At 42.0% G+C, this 23,865-nt stretch overlaps 1 protein-coding gene across 1 annotated transcript in view; it reads left to right on the forward strand.

The window, feature by feature from the left end:
- Window positions 1-1,816: 1,816 nt before the first annotated feature.
- Window positions 1,817-23,865, forward strand: part of Akap6 (A-kinase anchoring protein 6) — a 441,797-nt gene continuing 419,748 nt past the window's right edge. Inside the window, 1 exon segment of the mRNA XM_052738516.1 lies at window positions 1,817-2,006. The gene's annotated coding sequence lies outside the window, so the exon portion shown is untranslated.

The raw sequence follows: 23,865 nt of genomic DNA on the forward strand, positions 1-23,865 counted from the left end.
TTTACAGGGCCTTGAGATTTCTTCTCTGGAAAGGCTAATCTGGTTCTAGCTCTATGGCTTTCACACTTTTTTTTTGTGGAGGCCCAAGAGTTCTTCAGAGAGGCCCGTGGTACTCTATAGTATGTAGGGTTAGTAATTGTGGTAAGAAGGGCCCAAGAGTCTTGACTCTGAGCCTCTTATCCCCCTACCCCCACCGCCACGGAGGCAGTCCAGCTTTGCTCTGTATCATCAAAGAAGCGTTTTTAGTAGTATTAGCAAACCATGATTGTTAGCTAAGTCCATCCTCCCTCAGATGAAACCCCTGAGCCCCAGAGAGGTTCCTGGATTGGGCAGCAGCACACAGGAACTCTAGGGGGAATAGCATCCCAGGTGGATCGGCTGAGCCCCAGCTCAGTGCTTTTGGCTCTACAGGGGCTCCGTGCTAACCTGTGTGTGTGTGTGTGTGTGTGTGTGTGTGTGTGTGTGTGTGTGTGCACTGTGTGGTCTAAGACAGGGCAGTCAAGCTCTGCTGCACTGCTGAGGGTGGAGACAGTTTCTCCTCCTGCTTTTCCCTTCCTTCTCTTTGATTAGGGAATGCCAGAACAATCATGGCTTCCCATCCAGGGCAGGGCTGCTCTGTGTAAAGCTGCTTGTGCACCCTGCTAGGATTTTGGCACCCCTCCTGCATTTGATCAGTTTCTCTTCACAGGGAGGCTGCCTTAGTTCCTTCTGTCTCCCCAGCCCCACCCTCCAGGCTTCTGATGAACAGGGCTGTTTAAAATCTCAGCGAGGAGGGGGCGATACAATTGCTTCATTAGATACTGGGTTTTCAGAAGGTTGCTTCTCTTCAGAGTTGTAAAGATGGAATGGCTGTAGGTCAGTTTGATCCTGCCTTTCTCTGTCAGTGGCCTGCAAGTATTAAATATACGAGAGATGTCCCATGCTTAGTTCGCCTCAGTGTCTCAGCATGATGTTTGTTTATGCTTCAGAGTGGAAATAAGTAATTACTTTGGATTTCCTTTTCTTTGACTAACTGGAGAAATCCCTTCTTGAGTCTTCTTTTAATGTGCCCAGTGGGGGAGGGGAGGGAGTGGTCTCTAGGATAGGCAGTCTTACTGTATCCAGAGAACAGCAAATCCCAGCATTGGGAGTGGCCCTGACAAGAGATTTCTACAGGTCTTTCACTTGTTCTGTGTTTAAACCCCCAAAGATACTTGCATTTTGCCTGTGAGTGAGAGTTGTTCTCTGTCAGACAAGGGAACAGTCCCTAGACTGGAACCCCTTCCCACTGCCCCTGAAGGTTAGGTGGCAGCTGAGTTCTGCAGCTGCAAGTTCTGTGGGTTGCTGTCCATCAGGGAACACCATCAGGGCAGGCTTAGCTGGCTGAGGATTGGCCCGTGTTTTGAGAATTATTAGTCTGTGTTCTTGAGAACCAGGCTCACTTGGTCAGCTGTTTATTGCATTTTAAATTGTTTTTTTTTTTTCTCTCCTTGCTTTGTTCTTTTGGTCTTTGATTGAACAGGAACTAAAACTCTTTTTAGTAACTTTTAAAGAGGTATTGTCACTAGCCAGAGAGAAGAAATGATCAAATCACCTGATAGGGAAACATGAATATGAGTTTGTATTTTCTTAGTGCTGAATGTACATTCCACTCCCATTCTTATTCTCTAGGTCTGTAGCAACAAATAAAGAGGTGATTTTAATTTTTTTCCCCAAATTCCTCTAGGAAAACCCTTTTTAAACTCAACAGATTTTAGTCCAATGAGGAACCCTCTTCCTTTGGACTAGATTTTGCATATTGTCTGTTTCTTACAGAGCTTCCGTATTGTCTCAGGCTCCACTGGAAATGCAGCAAGGATTCCTAGCACATCCCAGTTGCCATAGCAACAGCAGTCTTTCCCATAATGAGCTGCATCATCTGAACTGATGTCACAGCATCATGCAGCAGGTCAAACAAGGCATCTCCTAGTATTGCATCCTACAGATGTGCTGTAAACATCAAAAGAAGACGCCCGGAGCAGGAGATGGTGAGTGTTAAATGCCCGGGCCTTAATTGCATGGCTGTTTCGTTGACTAGTCGGGGGCGGCTGCTAAAGCAGAGATGGGGGGATGTTGTCTGTTTAAAACGGATCGGAGAAAAGGAGGGTTGTTTTGCCTAATTCTGTTTTCAGGCTGCTGTGTTAAGACAAAGGCCTGTAAGCATCATGTAAGAATCCAAGTGTAAGGATTTCTTACGCCATCTCCGCCTGTTATATTTAGTGTTCTCCTGGATTAAAAAAAAAAAAAAAAAACAGAGGATAATTTTCTATTGCAAAAGCCTCCATAAGCTCTAAAATGTGTAGTTCATGGTATTTTAACATTGTAAAGATATGTTTCTTTTTTATGGGGCAGGGCTAATTGGTCCCATTTGCCTCTGTGATTTATGAAATATTTAGTGACTTGCAGAATGGAATTCAGGATTTACCTCCATTGGGGTTCAGGTTCTTCGTGGCGAGGAATGAGCGCTGAATAAGCATTTGACATAACCACCATGTGAAAGGGATTCTCTTGCATGTTCAAGAAAGAATCTATTAAAAGCATAAAGACTGAAACCAGATGAAATAAATTGTTTATGTCCTTTGATTTGTACAGAATGTCCTCAATTCATGTCCTCCATAGTTAGGGGCTGTAGCTGGAGTTGTTTGCAGGCTGGTTTGTTACTGGGAGAGGAACACATCTCTCTGCGGCAGTTAGAGTCACTAATAACCAGTCGAGAGACTCTGGGAGGGCCGGTGGTACTGCTGTCTCTTGCTTAACTTTAGCCCCAAACTGGTGTGATGCATAAATGTCAGGGTCCTTCATACTTGTTAGGAATGCCAATCTCTGCACTCATAACATCAACTCAATTCTGGAACTGGACCCTGAGTACTCAATAATAAACATGCCTTGTTTACAGTTAATCCAGAGCTCGTCTTTAAGCATCTTCACTTGTATTATTTTCTAAAAGCAAGTCTGAGAGGCCAGTAGGGAACAGTGTATCGCCTTTTGTTTTGGGAAATGAAATGGATCTCCCTGGTGCAAGTGATGTCTACTCCGGGAGGGAAAGAAGGCCCCTGTCAGTTCAGTTGATCAGCCTGCCTGCTTACAGCCAGGGAGTGGTCTTGTGTTTCAGTGTGGTTGGTCCCGTTCACAGTTTTTATTTATAGAGTCTTACTGGAAAGAATAGCACCCTTGCGCTCGCTCCTTTTCATTTAGGTTAGACTGTTGATGGAGCCGGAAACAGATACATCACAAGAAGCAGGAACAGCAACATCTCTAGCCAGCTTGGATTGATTTTTTATTTTCCTGTGGAGTTGAGCCTCTCAGTCCCATTAGGCACTAGCTCAAGTGGGAGAGCTTGCATTTTAATGAGTTTGTTTATCCCACACCACACACATGCTGTCCCCAGTCTTTTAGGCATGTATGACTGACTGGCATGCAGCTGTATGGAATGGAAGAGGTAATCAACTCAGCCTGGCTTTCTCCCAAGCACTTAGGAGCATGGATGTTCACTGCCTGCTTTTTTTTTTTTTTTTAATGACGCAGTGTGAGCAGAAAGCTCTGCTGGGACTGCTGGGTGTGAACACAGTCCAGCCAGAAGCTCTAAGGTGAAGGGGAGGAGCGAGATGGTGATGGGGGAAGGGAAAGTGTGCCTGGCTGCTGAAGTACAAGTCTGGACACCATGCCCAGCACCCATCAGACTCCCTCCGAAGTGTTGCTTCCAATGACAAGCAGTGAGAAAAGACGTGTTTGGCAACATGCGTTGCTAGTTGTGATAAAATAACTCAAGGCAGTGTTTGAACGGGCTTTCTTCTCGTGACTTAATTCTTACCTCTTTTGTCCACCGGTGCTTTGAGCTGCATCATCGTGGGTGAAGTGTACAATTACTGGAAGTCACAGGGCCCAGATTCCTTAAAGGCAGTGTTCGAAAAGTGAAGTCATGCTCGGAGGGTGGGGAAGGGCCCTGGTGGGTGCGGGCTGCTGCACAGTTGCTAGTGGAACATCCGCCCAGGGCAGGCCAGCCTGTCATCCTCCCAGCCCCCACAGCGTGCAGCTACAGTTCCTCAACTTTATGCTTTTGTGCTTTTTGCTCCAGGAGAACAAAGCCTTGATAGCAGGAGCTGTCACCCGGGTGTTCTGTTTCTTCGAGGGCCACAGCCTGGCTTGCACTCTGATTAGCTGTGTCTTAATTACTAGCGAAGGTTATTTCAGTTGCTGTAGCTTTAATATATCCCCAAGGGATGGTGTGTGTGTGTGTGTGTGTGTGTGTGTGTGTGTGTGTGTGTGTGTGTGTGTATGGGGGAGGGAGAGAGAAACTGTTCCATGGCTGGATTTATTGGTGCCTCAGTGAAATTTTCTAGATTTTTCAAGTATTTTGTTGTGCCATAATGACTGCAATATTATCAAAACCATGTTGACTATGTGGCCAAGTTCAGACTGTGTAAGTCTCACACGCAGTTACTCTCTTCTCTGCAATTAGTTATGGATTTTGTTACTGAATTACAAAGTTATGATGAATTCAATCATTCTTTCCAGATAACTAGGCCATAGTGGGGCTAGTAAAAATAATAATCATAATAGCAACTATAACTAATATTTATTCAACTCATTATTTATCAGTTTTACTGGACCAAGCTTTGTGTATTGGCTTGTTTAGCTCTTCAGATGACATTACGAGGCAGAAGGTAACAGTCTCTCTTCATAAGACTGGGCGCTGGTATTCATATTTTACAGCATCAGTTCTTAGGTTAGACATTGGGCAAAAGTCACATATCTTATAAACGACCGGGCTGGGATTCCAAGCCAGAGCATTCTGGCTGGAAAGCCTGCATGCTTTCTAAGCCCCTCCAGTTTTACCACACCTTAACTGTTTTAGTCATTCCTACTTTCTCACACATGCCCCACCCCTCCTAATTCTGATTGGAAGATCAGGTGGAATGCAACCTCACTCCACGCAGATCAGTTTACTGTAAGGATGAGCGTGAATCTTGGTCAGCTGTGAATACCTACCCTGACCATAGGTGTTTAAGTAACGTGGAACTGACGCTCAGACCTTTGCCACCACCCTGGCTCGACACATTGCTTTAGCTGGATCTGTGTATGGAAAAGGCTACGTGAATGAGAGTAGGCATGACGGAGTCTCACTAAAAGTGGGTCTTGCCAGAGTCATTGGAGATTCAAGTTCGTTGTACCCGTCTTATTAGCCAGATCTGTAGTATTCTGTTAATCTTAAGATATTTGCATTTGCTGGCAATACCAGGTAAATAATAAAAGCCAGACCTCTCTCATAGGCTAGAAGGTCTGATATGAATTCACCTCTTTAGTCAAGAAATAAAAAGAAGGTTTGTTGGCTGAAGAGTCAGTGGCTGAAGCTGGGTGCTATGATTCTAGTACAAGAATCACAGTCTTGTGTAACATCCCGGAAGCCTCGTGCTTGAGGAGAGCCAGTACAGTCATCCCCGCATCATCTTGCCCATTCTAGCCATCCACTCCCAGCGTCATTACAGGGCTCTAGGGGCCGTTCTTTGTTTAAGTATAGGCTAATGCACACACTGACAGCGCGGATATTGATTCTGGAAGGGTGACTACTTAGAAATATTATTCCACTGGGTGCATTAGCCTTTTCTAGGTTCTGGGAAGAAGTTAGCCTTTGTCCTATTCTGCTCCAAGGAGGCCCAAGTTTTATTGTACACGAGAAACAGGGTTGAGAGGTTGGTTAGGAAGCAGTTGGAGCATCTACACACAGTACATTCTGGAGGGGGGATGATAATAAGCTGGTACAATTGTTCGGGTGATTCCTTTCACCTAGAGACTGAAAAAAATTGCTTCTGTTTACTTTGATTCCATGTGCTAATATAGAAACCTCTATAGCTATGTAGCTGTCCATGCATACATGGTTCGTATATGGAGATGAATGTACTACATTGAATAATAGCCAGTTTTTCCTCCTTGGGATGGATTAGAACCTTGCCATGTGTCAAAAAGACCGATATTGTCATATTGGTATAAGCTATTCTGAGAAATATAATTGCAATAATTCAGAAAGTATATTTCTGTCTTATTTGACAAAACTGATCTAAGAAAATAAGAAATGTATAAGATAGATCAATTAAGGAGAGATATAAACATTTTTATTGTAATAGTTCCCACTTTGACAAACTCCTTTCCTGGACAGGCTTCTAGGTGTAGCATTCTGGGAAGGTAGTTGGCCAGTGGAGGTGTATGCATGCAAGGCTCCAGCCTTACATGTTTATACTAGCATGCCATACAAATAGCAGTTCAAATGAGAAGGCTTAGTATAACATCACACTAATTTATGTAAAGCTGTGTGTTTACACGGACGTTTCTAGGTCTATACTTGTATTAGTTACTTTCTCGTCGCTGTGACAAAATACCTGAGCAAAGCTGAGGCTTACTTTGCCTTGAGGATTTGAAGACTGTGGTCTCTCACAACAGGGATATCATGGCACAGGACCGTGTACGTTGAGGGGGCCGTTCCTCACATCTTGGCAGAGCAGAAAGTAGAGCGCTGGATTGGAACCCGAGGCAAGAATAATTATCAAAGACACGCCCATGGCTCACCTCCCCAAACAGGGATACCAGCTGGGTCCCAAGTGCTTAAAACAAGAACCTTTGGGAATATTCCAGATTCAATCCATTGCAACATTTATGTGTCCACCTTGGTTTTTTTCAAAGCAGAGAAACAAACCAAAGCAAACAAGCCAACAAAAATAACTTAAGATTGAGAGCTCCCTCATCTTTGCTGGTAACCAGAAACACTTTTCACAGGAATATCACTTTTATAGGACTTGGTGCAGAGGGTCTGACTGTTAGGTATTCTGAATTAATGAGGCATAAGTTTTCTCCTCCAGAAGCATGTATCCGTTAGAATCTGAATCCTTGTTTTGGTTTTAAGACTTGGTGAGGATATAAAAGGGATCGTTTCTCTTATAGTCCACCAGCTGTGCTTTTCTCTGGTCCCCAGCCATAAAGCATGCTCCAAATTCTTTTGGCCATCTTGCAACTGTATGCTTGAGTCATGTGGAGAACGACTGAAACCTCATCAGACTTCCAGAGCAGGTTCCCAAACCGGCTGGTGCCGGAACTGAACCTGGCTTGCAGTTTACGTCATAACCCGTACAGTTGGACAAATCCACATGTAGCTTAATACTTTGCTGTTGGGACCTTGGAACTTATAATATCTTCCTAGGGGGATCTGCATTTCCATTTTTATACCAGACTCTGTAAACTACATAGTCAGTTCTTTATGGTCCCTTTGGTACACCTTTCGGTGTTGCCTGAGCCCTGTGGGCATTTGGGTTTGAGGCTCTCTTATCCCCTAGCTCTGAGACAGTTCAGGCATGGTTTTAGAACTTTAAAGCTAAGAGACCACTGTTGTGAAAACAACTCAGAGCAAAAGACCCCCGCCCCCATAGGAAACTAGCAGTGTGCCCGGTAAATTGGCGGTATTGCTTTTACAGGCAATCAGGGACATATTCCATTATAGCTGATGATGTTTGGGAGGCCAGGTTTATGTGTCACCACCATCGCTTCCAGGGGAGAAATCAAATCCTCTCTGCAAAGCCTGCTAATTAAGCATCCTATTGGTTCAATGCTTATATCAATTCTCTCGCCCTTTGTTTCCTCCTTGATTACCTCCATCGCCTTCTTTGTTTAACTCTCATTTAACTAATTACACAACATATTTATGCTGCCTGGGTATGTTTTCTCCCGCTCCCCCTTTCCCCTTTCCCCATCATCTTAGTCCCTCTCCTCAGGAGGCCAGGGACCTATGATTTGAGGTTGTATTATGGCAGGAGGAGTTCATACTTTTTTAATTAAAAAGGGAATTACAGTCAATGTAATGAACCTTTCTCAGTTCTGCCTTGCTAACGTCCCACAGTCCAGATCCAGTTACTATTTGTGGTAATGAGACGCTGGCGATTGGCTCTGGGCCTCAAGATGGGGAAGCATTCTCACTCATCGTGACAATGAGAAAGGGCTGTGTTCAGTTGTGAGTCTAGAGATTCGCATAGTTTTCATGCAGTGGCGTGAGAGATGGTACATTAGTGATGGTATCTTGAATGATGATGGTACCTGAGTGATGGTACCTTGAATGATGGTACCTGAGTGATAGTACCTTGAATGATGATGGTACCTGAGTGATGGTACCTGAATGATGGTACCTGAGTGATGGTACCTGAATGATGGTACCTGAGTGATGGTACCTTGAATGATGGTTCCTGAGTGATGGTACCTTGAATGATGATGGTACCTGAGTGATGGTACCTTGAATGATGGTACATAAGTGATGGTACCTTGAATGATGGTACCTGAGTAATGGTACCTTGAAAGATGATGGTACCTGAGTGATGGTACCTGAGTGATAGTACCTTGAATGATGATGGTACCTGAGTAATGGTACCTTGAATGATGATGGTACCTGAGTGATGGTACCCTGAAAAATGATAGCTTTTCTTTTTGTTTTTGAGTATGTGAATGAATAGAAGCACGAGGGATCTATGAAGGGGAGTTGCTGTCTCTTGAACACAAGGCCACACATAGATATTACCTGGAGAGCTCGTCACAGAGTCAACACTGTGGCATTGTCTGGGCTCTCCTTGCAAACAGTCCTGATTACTTTTTTGTTTGTTCTGACACCTGAGATGAAGTGGGCACATGCATGGTGATGAAGTAACACCAGCATGCCCGTGGGTGCCCAATCATCTTCTTACATTTAACTTCTTGATGTAAACGCCTTTTTACCAACTCATTACCTGCACTCACTGGTTCGCTCAAAACCATTGTTTTTCTAGCGTCCTCTCAGTTTCCCCGATCCTTGGTGCTCAGTGTGTTTCCACCTCGCCCACAGTCCTGTCAGTGTTAGGACAGTTCTAAGCTGCACACGGCAGGTCTGGTCAGCAGCCTCCGGGTCCTCATCTCTGTGCCACCCTTGACACTCTTTAGAGCCACACAGCCATGGTCCTCACAGCTCGGAACCTGACGCTGCAGCTCCTTGGCTGTGCCCCTTGTGAAATCATCTGTTCACATTTCACTTTTAATAGTTCAAATCCTGCTGTGTTCAATCTGATGTCCATGTTTCTGTGACTTAGGAGAATGTCCCTTTAAGAATAACTTGAATGACTACTGAAGGCAGCCTGTCTACTATTAATACTAAACCAGGAGGGTCATATGCGGTAGAGGACTAGATGTAAAAATGAACTCAGGTGTGGCAAGTCTGATCAATAAAAGCCCCTTCCTGCCATTTTCATTTAAAGATAAAGATAAGGGAAGGGAGAAGACGGTAGGCAGAGCAAGCCATGGAGATGCGTGTTTCTTCAGCACTGGCTTGGAGTGGTAGCTTTAAGATACTATAAACACCTACTTCAGAAGGGCAGCTGCTCCAGAAAAGAGACATAAACCAGAAAACACAGGTAAAAATAAAAAGAACCGTAAAGCAGTGGTGATTGTTCTGAGCACTAATAAAGGATCAGACTCATACGCTGAGATGGGAACTTAGCAATAAATAAAAGTAACTGTTAATCAGGTTTTTAAAAAGTCTAAACTTACCCTAACATGGAATGTAAGGAAGGCTGTGTCTTGTTTTTGCCATCCTGGGGATCAAACTTAGGGTCTCTCATGTACTGGAGGAGCACTCTACCACTCAGCTATCCCCTCAGTCCCGGTAATTAGATTTTTAAGCATATATGCTTTAAATCAAACCGAAAAGGAATAAAGCGAGAAACCGAGGACCAAGAAAACAGTGATAGAATCATCTCAAGAAGAGATAAATTTCACCCTGTGGGTTTTTGCCTTGTCATCCTAGCCTCTATGTTTTGTTAATGTCATTTGACCTATTTGTCACAAAGAAGCAAGGAACAGTGCTGGGCAGCAGCCACACCTCCTCCATGGGGTTTCACTGAGGGAGCTGGGGTGCTGTAGCTCATTTGACAGACACATTGAGGGGGAGGAGAGATGACTGGATGGACGGTGGCCCACAACCACCTGTAACTCCAGTTCCAGGGGATCCAATGCTCCCTTGGGCCTCTGAGAACATACATGGTGCGTATGAACTCGTGCAGGAGCGTACACACACATAGTGAAAAGACAGAGAGGTCCTGCACACACACATAATGAGGAGACAGACACCCTGGTGGTTGTTGCCTTTGGTGAATTTCAAGTTCCTTTAGGAACACAGTCTTTTATTCTCCTTTGATTTATGAATCCTTAGCTAAAAAATATGCTTGATGGTTTGGTTGGTGAATTTTGAAAGAACTTTCGATACAGGCAACCAGCAGGGAGAGTGGTAAGCCATGGTTGGCAGCGGCCCTTCCCTGCTAAAAATGTCCTAAGGAAAATAAATACGGTTGCTCTGGTAAAAGGAGAAGAGCACAGGAAGGCGGTGGCGGAGTCGTTTGCCAGACCATGCAACCTCACAAATGAAGCAACTAGTTCAGGCAGCTATGTTTCTTACTTTTACTTAGAGGCAGACTATCTTTTAATAGTAGATATCACTGATGATTTTTATTCAAAAGGCATGCTTTAAATGTCATGCTTCTGAAGTGTTTCTTGAAGAGCAGGTGTTTTTTTTTTGTTTGTTTGTTTTTCTTGAAATTGAACCCATTTTAACAGCAAACTATTTTTAGAATGCCTTCTTTTTTCTTTTTCTTTTTTTTTTTTTAAGACAGACTATCCTGCAGCCATTAGAAATGCCCTCTGAATAGGAACATTGAAAACTCTAAGTGCTTTTTATTTTATGATTGTAAGTGAAACTTAAGTTTGCTTTTTAAAAGTAAACATTATGTGTATTTTAAGTTGACTTTTCTCAGTCTCATGACGTGAGATAGCTGATTATACCACCTGAGAATTTTCTCTCGTCTGTGGCACGTGGCATGGCCGCTTGCCGTGTCCAAGGATGTTACTGTGTTCACATAGCGCTTGTGTTCAAATGGCAGAATCATTAGGGAGACATGGTAGGAGTGAGGAGGCGGAGCGTTGGTGTTTGTTGGGATAACTTCCCCAAACCTTGGTGTAGCTGGAGTTTTCTCCAGTCCTGCCTGGCCCACGGTCAGGACAAATCTCTCTCACCCACCAGTCCCGCAGCTGCTCAGACCCAACCAAGTAAACACACAGAGACTTATATTGCTTACAAACTGTATGGCTGTGGCAGGCTTCTTGTTATCTAGTTCTTACATCTTAAATTAACCCATTTCTATTCATCTGTAAGTTGCCACATGGCTCGTGGCCTTCCGGTACCTTACATCTTGCTTGTCATGGTGGCGGCTGGCAGCGTCTCTCTGCCTCAGTCTTCCACTTCCCAGAATTCTCTTCTCTCCTGCCTATACTTCCTGCCTGGCTACTGGCCAATCAGCATTTTATTTATTAACCAATCAGAGCAACACATTTAACATACAGAACATCCCATAGCACCTTGGTCTCCTTTGAATGATTTTTTTTAAATTTCCTATTACCTCAAATATTTTGTATCTCACTTGCAGGGTTCTCCATGACTTTTAATTGCTTAACTTTCTGACTTTCAATAACATGCTCCAGTATTTTAAATGTGCCTGTTGTTCTCATGTAGGTGAAAACAGTTACATGTGTTGCCTTAATCCAGCAACACTGTTGTACTACTGCAGTAGGTAGCTTATCACGGAAACTGAGCTCCAGGATCAAGGTACTGCAGACTTGGGGAGCAGTAAGTGTCCACAGTGGGGAATTATGGGCACTAATCCCATTCATTGGGATCTGAATGAGCTTCGAATTGGCTCCATTTGCTAATATCATTGCTTTGGGGGTTAGGGTTTCAACATATAAGTTTTTGTAACAAATATTTAGGCGATGGTGTCTATATGTCATTTTTTTTTCTCACATTGTGTATGCCGTTAGCTTGAATTTCCCAGTACTTCATAGTTGCCGGCCCATAGTCAACACATAAGGTTTCATTTAAACCAACCAATTATTTTCCCTCACAGTAGTCCTCACCCATAGCTTCCCTGTCTTGCGGATTCATTCCTTTTGTCCTTTTTAGCCACAACATATGCATTCAGTTAGTGATCGGGATAAAATGTTTGCTTCCTGGCTCTACCCATTGGCTATGGTATCTCTTAAATTCATACCGCTGCCCCAGACATCTATATAAAATGTGAGTGACTGCTTTCATTAGTTGGAACCGTATGAGATTCCCATTTTTGTGGTCAGATGGCCAGATAATTATCAACTTTATGTGGTTCAATAAAATCATTTGTTATCATAAAATATTAGTTTTTTTTTTTTTTAATTTTACATGTCAGTGATGAAAACCAGTCCTTAATGAGCAAGAGAAGTAATGCACAATAGTGAAGGGCCTCGGTGAAGGCGGGTCTGGGGTGGATTTCTGGTTTGTCTGCTACAGACATTGTGACTGTAGCAAGTTGCTTAACTTTGCCCAGCTTCACGTCCTCATTTGAAAAATGGAAATGGTCAAGCCTGCCTTGCGAGCATGTGCGTAGTGTTCACGGCTCACAGAATGGCACCTGACACACGTCGACGCTCGGTAAGTGGTTGTGACTAGTAACCACCATAGTACTCCTCAGCCACGGTATAGAAATGCTGTGCTCTTAAGCAAGCGGCTCTCAGTAGAGTGGAGGAGAAAGAAGTTGCTGTAAGAAAGAGCGGGTTCCTGAGAAGAGTGTTTCCTTTTGCACCAGCTAGGGCCACATCCACTAGCACAAAACACACTCTGACAAGGTTCCTAAAGACAGTTCTGTGGGGAATGAGAAGCTGTCTTTTGTGTCATCCTCAGGTGACTATTTCGGGAGCAGATTCTGCAATTTATCTGGCACCCCAAAATTTACTTCATCTTTCTCTTTTAATTTTTTTATTTTTTAAAATAATGAAATTCGTTTAAAACTATGAAGTTTGTGTATCTATAACAAATAGTTTTCAAGTTTTGTTCTATAAAAACTTCTGAAATATCTTAGTGAGTTTAAATGTTTACTCATGAATTTAGATTTCTAGCCTCTGATAATTTTTTCCTGGGGTCAAATTTATACTTCTCCAGTTTTCTGAGTTTTTTAGACATGACTAGTCTGCATACCTCAATGTCATCCCCATTCTATACATGTTCATTTTGAATTTTCTGTCTGGAAGAAAACATTGTCCCCAGTGCCCGTCTCTCCAGGAAGACATTAGGAGTCATTTCCAGCACTCAGTCCCTTCTCCGCCCTCACCTGATCCCTGTTGAAGGTTTGATGAGGTTGAGCTTATGATAATACATTTTTTAAAAAATATGTAATGGACTAGGTTGGGCTTGCTCATCTCTTGACTTCCCTTTGTCTAAACCACAGACTGATACAATTAGGTAGTATCTCATGGAAGTCTCTCCTGTCTCCAGGATATTTCTAGATGCTTCTGAACCTTGCCCAGCTTATCTGGATACAGTATGGATCCAGGACAACTTGAGGATCGGGTGTGGTTAGTGCACTGTGCTGCAGAAGAGGGAGAAAATGCACATGATGAGCATTGGATGGGGCTGTGCTAAACAGGAGATCTTAGCCGCAATGATTTGTTACATTTTTCAATTTTGAACTGAAACTCTATCTGGTCAAAGTGTCCCTAAAGTTAGTGTGTGGTTACTACACCCTGACCCAAAGGGGGAACAGGCCACTGTCCTCGGCACTGTTCAAAACAGCGCAAAGTATCGACTTTTATGCCTCTCTAAGGACCCAGCAGTCAGGCTTTGTTAAGGAACGTGGACGGCCGAGCTTAGGTTTCTGAATTTAGAGGTTAGGCCACCTGCTAGCTGCCTACCCAGCCTTCTTAGGGCCTGTTTTTCTTTATAGTAGCTGCTTTGTCAAACACTGTGGAGCTTGGAAACAATGTTTATGAAATACCTAGCATAGTGTGGGATCAGGAGGCGGGTACAGGAAATACTCAGCAGTGATCAGTAGAGATGGGACTATTTATAGCCTGCCTCGGCCTTGTCCTCATTTTAGAACAATTTCTGTTTCAGTTTCAGACCTGTGGGTCATCAGTGGTCAGGCTATTGTACCAGCATCAACTCCTTCTGTCAAGCAGGCAGGGAATGCATCACACAATCAACACAGTGAAGAACTGGGGAGACAAATAGGGGTTCTGCTTATGAATTGAGCCTGGCATTATACCCCATAAGCCCCAGGTCCCTTTAAAAGCCTTGGCTCATTTCTCAAACTCTGTCCTCATAACTTATGAATTTATAAAGCAATAATTCTTTTATTATATGTTACTACTTATTCACGCCAAGCTTGTAAACACATGTGTACCGTCTCCCTACACAGCTGGGAGTACTGCTGACAAAACCCTGCCTGTTCTCGTGTTCTGCAGGGATTCTGGCACAATGGTACTCACAGGTGGCCCTGCGTGGAACTCAGGTGCAATTTGACTAGCTCTCTTGTGTCCTGGGTCTTTGCTGCTGCTCATGGAGCCCGAAGGCTGTTCTAACAGCTGTCTTCATGCCTGCTTTCCTAAGGGAATGTCCCATGATCCACCCGCACACTGCTGTCATCATCCAGGGTATAGTGTTTCAGGAGCTATCTGGATGTGTGGAGAATGATAAGACCAAGAGCTTCTGGGTAGTTCCTGCATAGAACAGCTGTCGAACTTCAGCACGCATTAATTGAGCATCTCCCTAGTGACCGTGACTGTGGACAATACACATAGCAAAACAGTAGCAGAACAGTCAGAAAGATTATAAGCCCATTTAATTAATTCTATTACATATAAAGTGTTATGGTGAAGTACATGGATGTGTAGTTATTGGGGTCTGGGGTCTAATGGGGTAGTAATATTTGATCTAAGCTTTGAGGAATAATTCTGAGTCCCATTTGGTTGGATGCAGAATATTATTAAGTACAAGTGTCCCTGTGTTATGTAACAGATTATAAAAGTATATAAGGAGAATGAGTGTACAGAGTGTTTGAGATGAGGCTTGAAGAGAATATGGAAAGACTTTTCATGCAATTGCTATTTAAAAAGATTATTTAAAAAACAAATATCTTGTATTCCTTATATTTTGTTTCTAGTTTTAGGAAAATGTTTCTGTAAGAAAAAATTGGGGCCCAGTGAATAATAAAAATCAAAGTTAAAGCTCATAATATCGTCAAGGGAAATCCCACATTTAAAAGTATGCATTTATTCTCTGACACAATACCTACAGTATATTGTGTACTTAAGTATGATTAGCCTTGCAGTTTTAGACATAATAGAACATTTAACAGACACAGAGGTGATGCATACATATTCAGGGCACAAAATTGCCTGGGAAACTTTTCATTTAACTTCACAGGAACTCATGGGTTATGAAGAATTGGGGTTGAGAATTTCTTTAAGCCAATTTGATAGCAGAGTTTTCAGGTTACTTTTGGAAACCATGGCCACTCCCCAAATTTGAGGTGGTAGTAGTTATTCTTCCAGAGCCTTTATACCAAGCTTAATGAGTGAGAGCTTGAGATTACAGTCTGTCGTCCACAGAGATATTTATTTAGTAGACTGGCATTCATTAGTAAAGCAGACATCACATATTCTATACCACTTGTTCCGTAGGCTTGATGAGCTCTTCTGGTTCTTTTCTTTTCCTGACTACAGGGTCTCTATAGCCTTGAACTCATAGCAGTTCTGCTGCTCTAGCTCCCAACTATTGTGAATAGAGGCATTAGCCACCGTGCCTGCCCAGTTTCTTTTAGGGGTTCCAACTGTATGTTCACAGCTTTCCTGGTGGTAGGGGTTTGCATCCATTAGTCCACGTCACACCATCAGAACTTCTAAACCAATGTTCAGAGACACAGGCAGAGACAAAGACATCACTAAAAGGTGCCATCAGTGAAGACTTCAGAGAACTCTTACTGTTTATTCTTATGAGCGTTTTTAAACAGTTTTAGCTAACCTGCACAGATACATGTACTTTCAACAAATGAAAACCATTCTAACTATTAGATTGTTTGCCTTGAAGTAAGACTATTTAATTGGCATACATATCACACGATGTCAAATTATCTTAAAGTAAATTATAGATCTTATCAAACCAGGTTAAGTTTCTTACCCACCCCTTAATAGATGAGAGACATTGAGGTTTACAAGATGGATAAAAACTCAACATAGGTCTAAATGACTCTCATCCTCATTATACTAACACATTTGACCACATACCTACTTCTAGGGCAGACCTCCTGGAACTCACTCTACCCATTATTGTCATTATAATGAATTCTAAAGTTTAATTAATATTAATGCTTGAACAATAAAAGTCAAGGAACCTGGGCTGGCAAGATGGCTCAGTGGGGAAAGGTGCTTGCTGCTACGCCATCAGATCAACCTAAATTTGATCCCTATAACCTACCTGGGAGGAGAAAGCCAACTCTCACAGGTTGTCCCCTAACTTCCACACATGCGTGCTGGAGCACACACAAGGCACATCCCCAAGAAAATAAATATCTGTAATTTTATTCTAAGGTATTGATTCTGTGTCTTCTGTTGATGTGGTCTCTTCTCACCCCTTTCCCAGAAGATGGACAATTCCTACCAGAATTCTGAGGTCTTTTTAAAAATTCCTCAAAGGTGGCTCTGCTTGCCTAGGTTCTTATAATTCTTTCCTGGAGGAAAATTGGGATACATTTTTCAGGAGCTGTAAGACATTCATGTGAAGCCATCCGGTCCCAAGACTCCCCAACATAGACTAGGATTTTTTCCCAAGACTCCCCAACATAGACTAGGATTTTTTCCCAAGAATCCCCAACATAGACTAGGATTTTTTCCCAAGACTCCCCAACATAGACTAGGATTTTTTCAGTGTCCTCCACCCAGGAACAGGACAAAGTTCAGATAATTCTTTGAAAGCTGTAAGTACCCCTGTGTCCTTTACTCAGTCCCGTTCTCATTTCCTAAGACCTGTACATTGGTCCCAACATCCTTCTCACAGATCCTCCAGGAGTCTTACCTGATCTTGTTCTAGAAGATTCCTGGCAGCCACGCTCACAACCAGGATGTTTGAGGTAGAAAGACCTTTCAAGTTACCCTCACAGGATTCTTCCTTTCTATTTTCACTCATGAAAGGGGTTATCTATTTGTGGCCTATGGCCCTGTAAGAACAGTCACACCGTGTTTCACAAAATAGGACTTATTTGAATGTGTTTTTATGTATCTGAAGGACAGTACCCATTTCCCCAAAGATGACGTTTCACTGTTTTAAAGCAACAACTATTTTGGGCAGAAATTCAAAACTGCACCGTCTGGACCTTATGTGAATTTGATTTTGTTGTGAATTTATGTGAATGTGTGAGTGCTTGGTTTTTGTTTTGTTTTATTTTGTTTTTTTAGTGCTCTTCAAAAATGTTTCATTTTGACTTAAAAAATTGTAAAATCAGAGAAGAATTTTCTCACAGAAGTCTTCAGATTTTGTAGCTTGAGGAAAATGTAAAGTATCTTCTGGCTAGTGACTGCAGGCTCCTGAGCTAGGGATGGAGGGATTTCCATTTCTTAGGTTTATGTGGTCTTCAGCCTCAGAAATAAAGAAATACCTACAGACATATCAAGGTTTGATGCTGTGGCCAGTGGGTGCCATTTTGGATGAGGATTTGAAACATACAGATTTATTAAAAGTGTGTATAACAATAGCCATACTAACAATAAGGTCTTCTAATTGCTGAATGATTATGTAAGCTCAATGTTAAGAGGTGCCACATACACACTCCCTTAAATCCTCAACACATATGTTAAAAGCTAGTTGAAGCAATATACTATCTAGATTGTGGATTCTTTACACAGCTCTTCAATGAAAAGATAAAAGGCACTTTGGAGAAATGGCTAATTATAGAGCCAGTATAAAGAAAAATTCAAGATAAACATAACCATTTTATAATTTGAAAAAGGAAACATCCAGAAACAAAACAAAACAAAGTAGAAGGATGGACATTTCAAGTGGCGGGGGGTAAACTAAAAGTCTAACTAATTGGTTTCTACTGCCCAAATTTAATAAAAAATATAGTATTGAGTTATAACTTAAGAATAAAATGATACACACAAGTGTGCACTGTATTCAAAAAGTGATTGAATACCTAAGTAAGCAGTAGAGACAAACCTTCACTACAGAATAATTCCAAATTATATATGTTAGTACACGCATCTTCAGAAGGAAGAAATTCACCTACTCTGGGGTGAGAGTGTGTTTGATTTAGAGTTTTTGTTTTCAAGGAAACAGGGTAAGAAATTGGGAAGATAAGAACTTTATCACAGAGAAGTGTACAAACATGATCTTAACCAAAGAAGTTAATGTACTAGTGATGTGTGACTATTCTGTATCCATGGCGTGATGTGATCATTTTTATTAAATTATTTCTTCAAAATCTATAATCGTAGTTTCTTGAGATAGGTTTTCATGTACTCCAGGTCAGCGGCAAACTTACTATGTAGCTGAGGGTGACCTTAAACTATTGATCCTCCTGCTCCTACCTTTCAAGTGTTGGGACTACAGATGTGGGCCACCACACGCTTCTCACCCTGCCATTCTAACCACAAGAAAGATCGAGAAATCAGAAAGACCAAGATGGAACATCCTACCAGATGTATAGCCTATATTCCTTAAGTCTGTCAAGGTCATGAAAAAATAAGGAAAGCCTAATGTTACTGAAACAAGAGACCAAGGAAATAGGAGAGCAAAATGCAGCGAGGTACATTCAGTTGGAGTCTGGAGTTTGATGAACAGAACTGTACAGAGATCAGCTTCATAGTTTTTACACATGTATGTTGGTAACATGCTGTGTTAATCATGGAAGAAACACCGCTAGGAGGTTTGTGGAAATTTGTCTCATCTTTAAAGTTTTTCTACAAGTATAAAAATGTTCTAAAAATAAAATTTTCTTAAATGAATGGATTAATAGTGGTGTAGGCTTAGATTAAAACAGCAGAATATTACGGAAAATCAAAACTAAACATTTTCTTCTCTGAGTAGAAACAGCAGTCACTGCCTTCCAATGTCATGGGCAAATACCTTAGCAATTCGGCATGCTTTCTCCCAGACAGTTCCTATGATATACAGACCTATAGATGGAAGGTACATGAATGAAATAAATCTTTACTTTTGTTCTGTCCTAGGACTTACCTCTTGTCTACTAAACAGTGTATCCCAGACTTGACTTCCAGACAGACAGTAATGACTTTCCACAAGTTTCTCCCAAACCTCAAATGTTTGTGAGAGAGTGTTGCTTCCATGGAGACTTGGAACTGTCAAGTCTGCACTTTTATTTTAAGACTTTTAAATGAGTTTTTAAAAATAGATATTGAATATTTTATTTTCTTCTTCCAGACTAGAAGCCTAGAATAATCTTTAGAATTTCTAAATTTCTATTTCCTTATACAAGATTATTATCTTTGGTGCTCTAAAAATAGTATTTGGTAGCAGTATAATCTTAAGCAAACAGAAGGAATGTATTAATGATTTAGAAAAACGGAAGTAGAAATATTGTTAATAGCTGACAACTGACTTTGTAGATGGGTCCAAGCTTAAGTGGTTACTGGTGGAAATTGAATGTATTTAATAACATTACTTCTGGCTTAGGTAGGGTAAGAATTGTAACCTATGTTTATCTCTGCTTAGAGCCATAGACATCATGAATTGAAATAGTTGCAAATTTTGTTTACTTTTTTTTCTCTGATGTTTTGGGACATAGTCTCACTTTGTAGCCTAGGTCTCAAAGTCACTGTGTAGCACAGCCTGGCCTTGAACACATGGTAATTCCCCTGTCTCATCCTCCTGAGAGCTGGGACTACAGGTGTGAGTCATCACTGGCTGGTTTTCTTTATTGCCGTTCATCTTCATAACACAGCTGGGACCTGAACCTTGAACATTTATGCTGGTCAGCATTCTCTCCTCCAATTCCTTCACCTCTCCTCCCTCTTCTCCATGGCCCTGTTGTAGCAGCTGTAAAGAGTTTCATGGGGCGGGGTGGGGGTGGGGGTATGTATGATCATATTTCATTGTATGCGTGTATGATATTCTGAAGAATATTCAATTTATAAGAATATATAATTTTGTAAAAACAGAGTTACTCAGCTGTGGGCATGGGTTCCTGTACAAACCTGGAGGACTTTTGGGGCCAGAGCTTTGCCTTTCTCAATGCCCATTTTTCAACCAATGACTGGCACTTCCCTGTAGGGGAAAAAAAATAAAGCTAAGTGATGGAAACCTATTCCATAGCTCGTACCTTGTCTCTCTTGTACAAACCAACAATTTGGAGCACTTCTCTTTGGTGCTGGGCCTTATACAAAGGGGTAAAATATTGTCAAACAGCATTCTCCTACTGTTGTTTTGTGTCCTTAGACAAGTTGCTTAAAATGTGCTGGGTTTTACTTCCCCTGTGTGGGAAATGGAGATCATTGTTTTAATACTCCAGTACTAACAGGTAATATGGGTGTTTAGAGTGATGTCTGGTGCGGTGAATGCCTGGCATGGGAAGTCGTAATAGTAACTTATTTCTGCTCAGATGGAGCCCATTCCCCCAAGGCTCATCTACATCCTGAACTTTTCCTCTTGCTTTGATTCCTTCCGCTCTCTAGAAACATACCCAGATTTCTTCTAAGTTAGAAACAACCAAAGCCTGCCCCTGATTCTGCCTTTTGAACATCTTCCCAGGTCTCTTTTCTAACAGCATGCTTTCTGGCAGAGTAGGACACTCTGTTGTCTGCTAAGCCATCTCCTACACAGGAGTGATCTGGATCCGGGTGCACGGAGACTGCTCTCACTGAAGTCACCGGAGAGACTGGGCATTTGATTTTACCCACTTAGCATCCTGGTGGCCCTCTGTATCTTAGGGAACGGCCTTCCTCATTTGTGGGTCTTCATGCACCTGTCAGCTAGGTTCAGGAAAACTGCAATGGATACGAGCCTAAAGTCAGGCCGAGCCAGAAAGTCTGGGGAGTGACGGCGAGGGGCAGCGACTTCCTGCTACCTGTTCGTCCCCACCCTTGACAGCTCTTTTCTCCTCTTTTCTATGGACTGCTTCCATTCTTTCCTCGGAGTCTGGGCTACTTCATACTCCTTCAGCCCTGTGTTTTTGTGTCTGTTAGCTCTGTTGCATACAGAGGACTGTTGGCTGATCTACACCGTAACTGGTAAGTTGAGGAGAGAGTCCAGCCTCTGTGTAATTATTTTCCAACTCTGTGGGTCTGTCCTCACAAGCCTCTGCTCTCGCCAATCCCGCTCTGGCACTGTCCTGGCTCTCTCTTCACCTGCTTTCTCTGAGGCCCAAGTGTTCTGATGGTTTTGTTCTCATACTAACCTGGGCTTTTTGAATTGTGCACAGACCCTCTGGAGGGAGGGGGAAGTCATTGGTCCCTTTTCTGAATAATGTTTTTAAAGACATCTAACAAAATACATAGAATGATACTGAGATGTAGCTGTAAAAATAATTCTGAAAATTGTGATATAGCAGTGAATGCTTTTGTTGTTATTATAGTTTTGTATTGTAATTTTCAGATAGAATCTTGGTGCAGAATGGCCTGGAACTTACAATGGAGCCCAGGCTAGTCTCAAACTCACTACAGTCTTCTACCCCAGTCTCCCAGGAGCTGGGATTACAGGTTTGTTTTGAGTCATGATGACTGGCTAAAATACGTTCTGCTGATTTTATATTTGTTACTGTTATTTGTTTGTTTGGTTTTGAGGCAGGATTTTGCTATGTAACCCAGCCTGGCCCCAAATATTCTACCTTTCTACCTCCACCCACAAGTGTGGGTTTATGGTGTTAGCACCATGCCTTGGTGTTTCTTTCCTTCCTTCCTTCCTTCCTTCCTTCCTTCCTTCCTTCCTTCCTTCCTTCTTTCTTCTCTTCTTTCCTCCCCACTCCCTTTCTTAAATTAATACACTAAATAACAAGATCCTGTGATAGGTCTAATAACTACTATAATTGTAAGCAGTAATTAGGATAAATGTGCTCTCAGGATACGCTTAAGAACTGTGGTGTGATTTATTCTGGTGATCACAGGCATTGCTCATACTTCTGGGGTGTGTTTTCTGTATTTATAATTGAAATTATTGGGGGACATTTCAGTTAGTGAATATGAGGTTGTAATTTTTCCCACATTTAAGTCCTGTGACCTTCTGAATTCTATTGGCGACGCCATCAGGAGTCCAAGAACTCCACGGCATGGGGCTACACCTCTGCATGGGGCTGTCCTCTATGCCAGCGCTTAATACTGCCATCCACATCCCCAGGACTCAGCTTTGTCCTCAGCCTGGATGCCAGAGATCATCCCCTGAATGTCTTCAGGCAGTTACCCTACACTTCTTTCTCTTAGGGCTTTCTCGTCGCCTCTCTGTTCCACGGCTAACTCCTAGTGTGGACACCTCCTACAAAGCTCTTGGAATGATCACTCTGAAAAGCCATTCTACTCTGAATCTGAGCAGAACTTTCCTGAGACATTCAGTGATCACCCTCTTGCCTGCAGGTTGACATGTTATGAAAAGCCCATCCACAGGCAACAGCATGCCCCCTGTCTCCCATCACCTCCTTTTCCGAATCCTCCATTCTCTGTACCCTTTGCTGATGCAACTCACTTTGATGTCTATGCACATGTGTACCTTCCTGCATGTCTTTTGATTTTTGAAACTCTGAATCTCTGCACAGGCTTCTTATACCTTAGCTCTGTCCACCTGCTAATTCTTATTCATCTCTCAAGACTGGATCAAGGTGCTTCCTCCTAGGAAGGCTTTCAATGCTTCATATATAGTTGTTGACTCGCTTCCTTCCTCTTCTCCCTCCCTCCCTCCTATTATGGTTGAACCTAACATGCTTCTGATGAGGACCACATTACATTGAATTACCATTATATATTTGTATATTTTTCTTTTCTCACCAAAGTCTTAAGTTCTTGATGGGAAAATGTTGCATTTTATTCATTTATGTATGTCTTAACTCCTAAATGGTAGGGACTATTTATATAGTCATTATTTCCAAGAAATATTTGTTGACATATTTAATATTACTAAGAAATTACTAATAGGCAATTAATGCAAACTAATCCATTTTAGAGGCTGAGAGCAAATTAATCTCTTCCATTATAAATTGAGGGCAACATTTTAACATTGCTGTGTAATGTGATTGGACTTTTCTACTGAAGAAATCAGGTCACAGAGCTGCTGTAGTACAGAAGAGTGAAACCACACACACTTTAAAACTGGTGTGAATAAACTGTGACATTTTTATGTACTGTTTTAGATAGATTATTGCTTTGTATGTTATTGCTAGTTTTCCAAATTGATAAATGTTTATTTGAACTGAGGTTATATTTGTAGCAACTCTAAGGGAAATGGTCAAAAGTTTAAGAATATTTGTGGGTTCTTACTGTGGAGTGATATGCATGAATTCAGAGATTAGAAGATCAGGTATAATGATACACATTTGTAATTCCAGCACTCTACAGGAGGATTACAAGTTTGAGTCCAGCCTGGGCTATGTAACCAGACTTTGGCTCAATAACATTTTTTTAAAAAAACAAAATCACTGAATAGTGAACGGGAAATCATCTTACAGTGGATAATTAGACATGACTGCTACTAGTTCATGTGATACTGTCATAGAAATTAAAAAAAGACATTCCTTCCTCAAAATGCCTCACCACTATGTCTAGGAACTGCCCTAGCAGACTGATCTATCGGAGTGATGCATGTTCCTGCCATCTTCTGGGAAACTTTACTGATAACCATGCAAACCTATGGTACCTTAGAAGTGGATTTGTATAATGCACAGCTGGCCAGCCTAGCCAAGGACACTACTTGCATCTCTCGTGGTATGTGGTTTTGTGACCGATTAGTTATTTTTTGAAAGGTGGTAAAGGTTTTCAGATTAAACAATAGTACCA

The sequence above is a fragment of the Peromyscus californicus genome, unplaced genomic scaffold (assembly GCF_007827085.1).
Source record: "Peromyscus californicus insignis strain IS unplaced genomic scaffold, ASM782708v3 Scaffold_15__1_contigs__length_86483966, whole genome shotgun sequence".
In the NCBI taxonomy this organism is placed as follows: domain Eukaryota; kingdom Metazoa; phylum Chordata; class Mammalia; order Rodentia; family Cricetidae; genus Peromyscus; species Peromyscus californicus.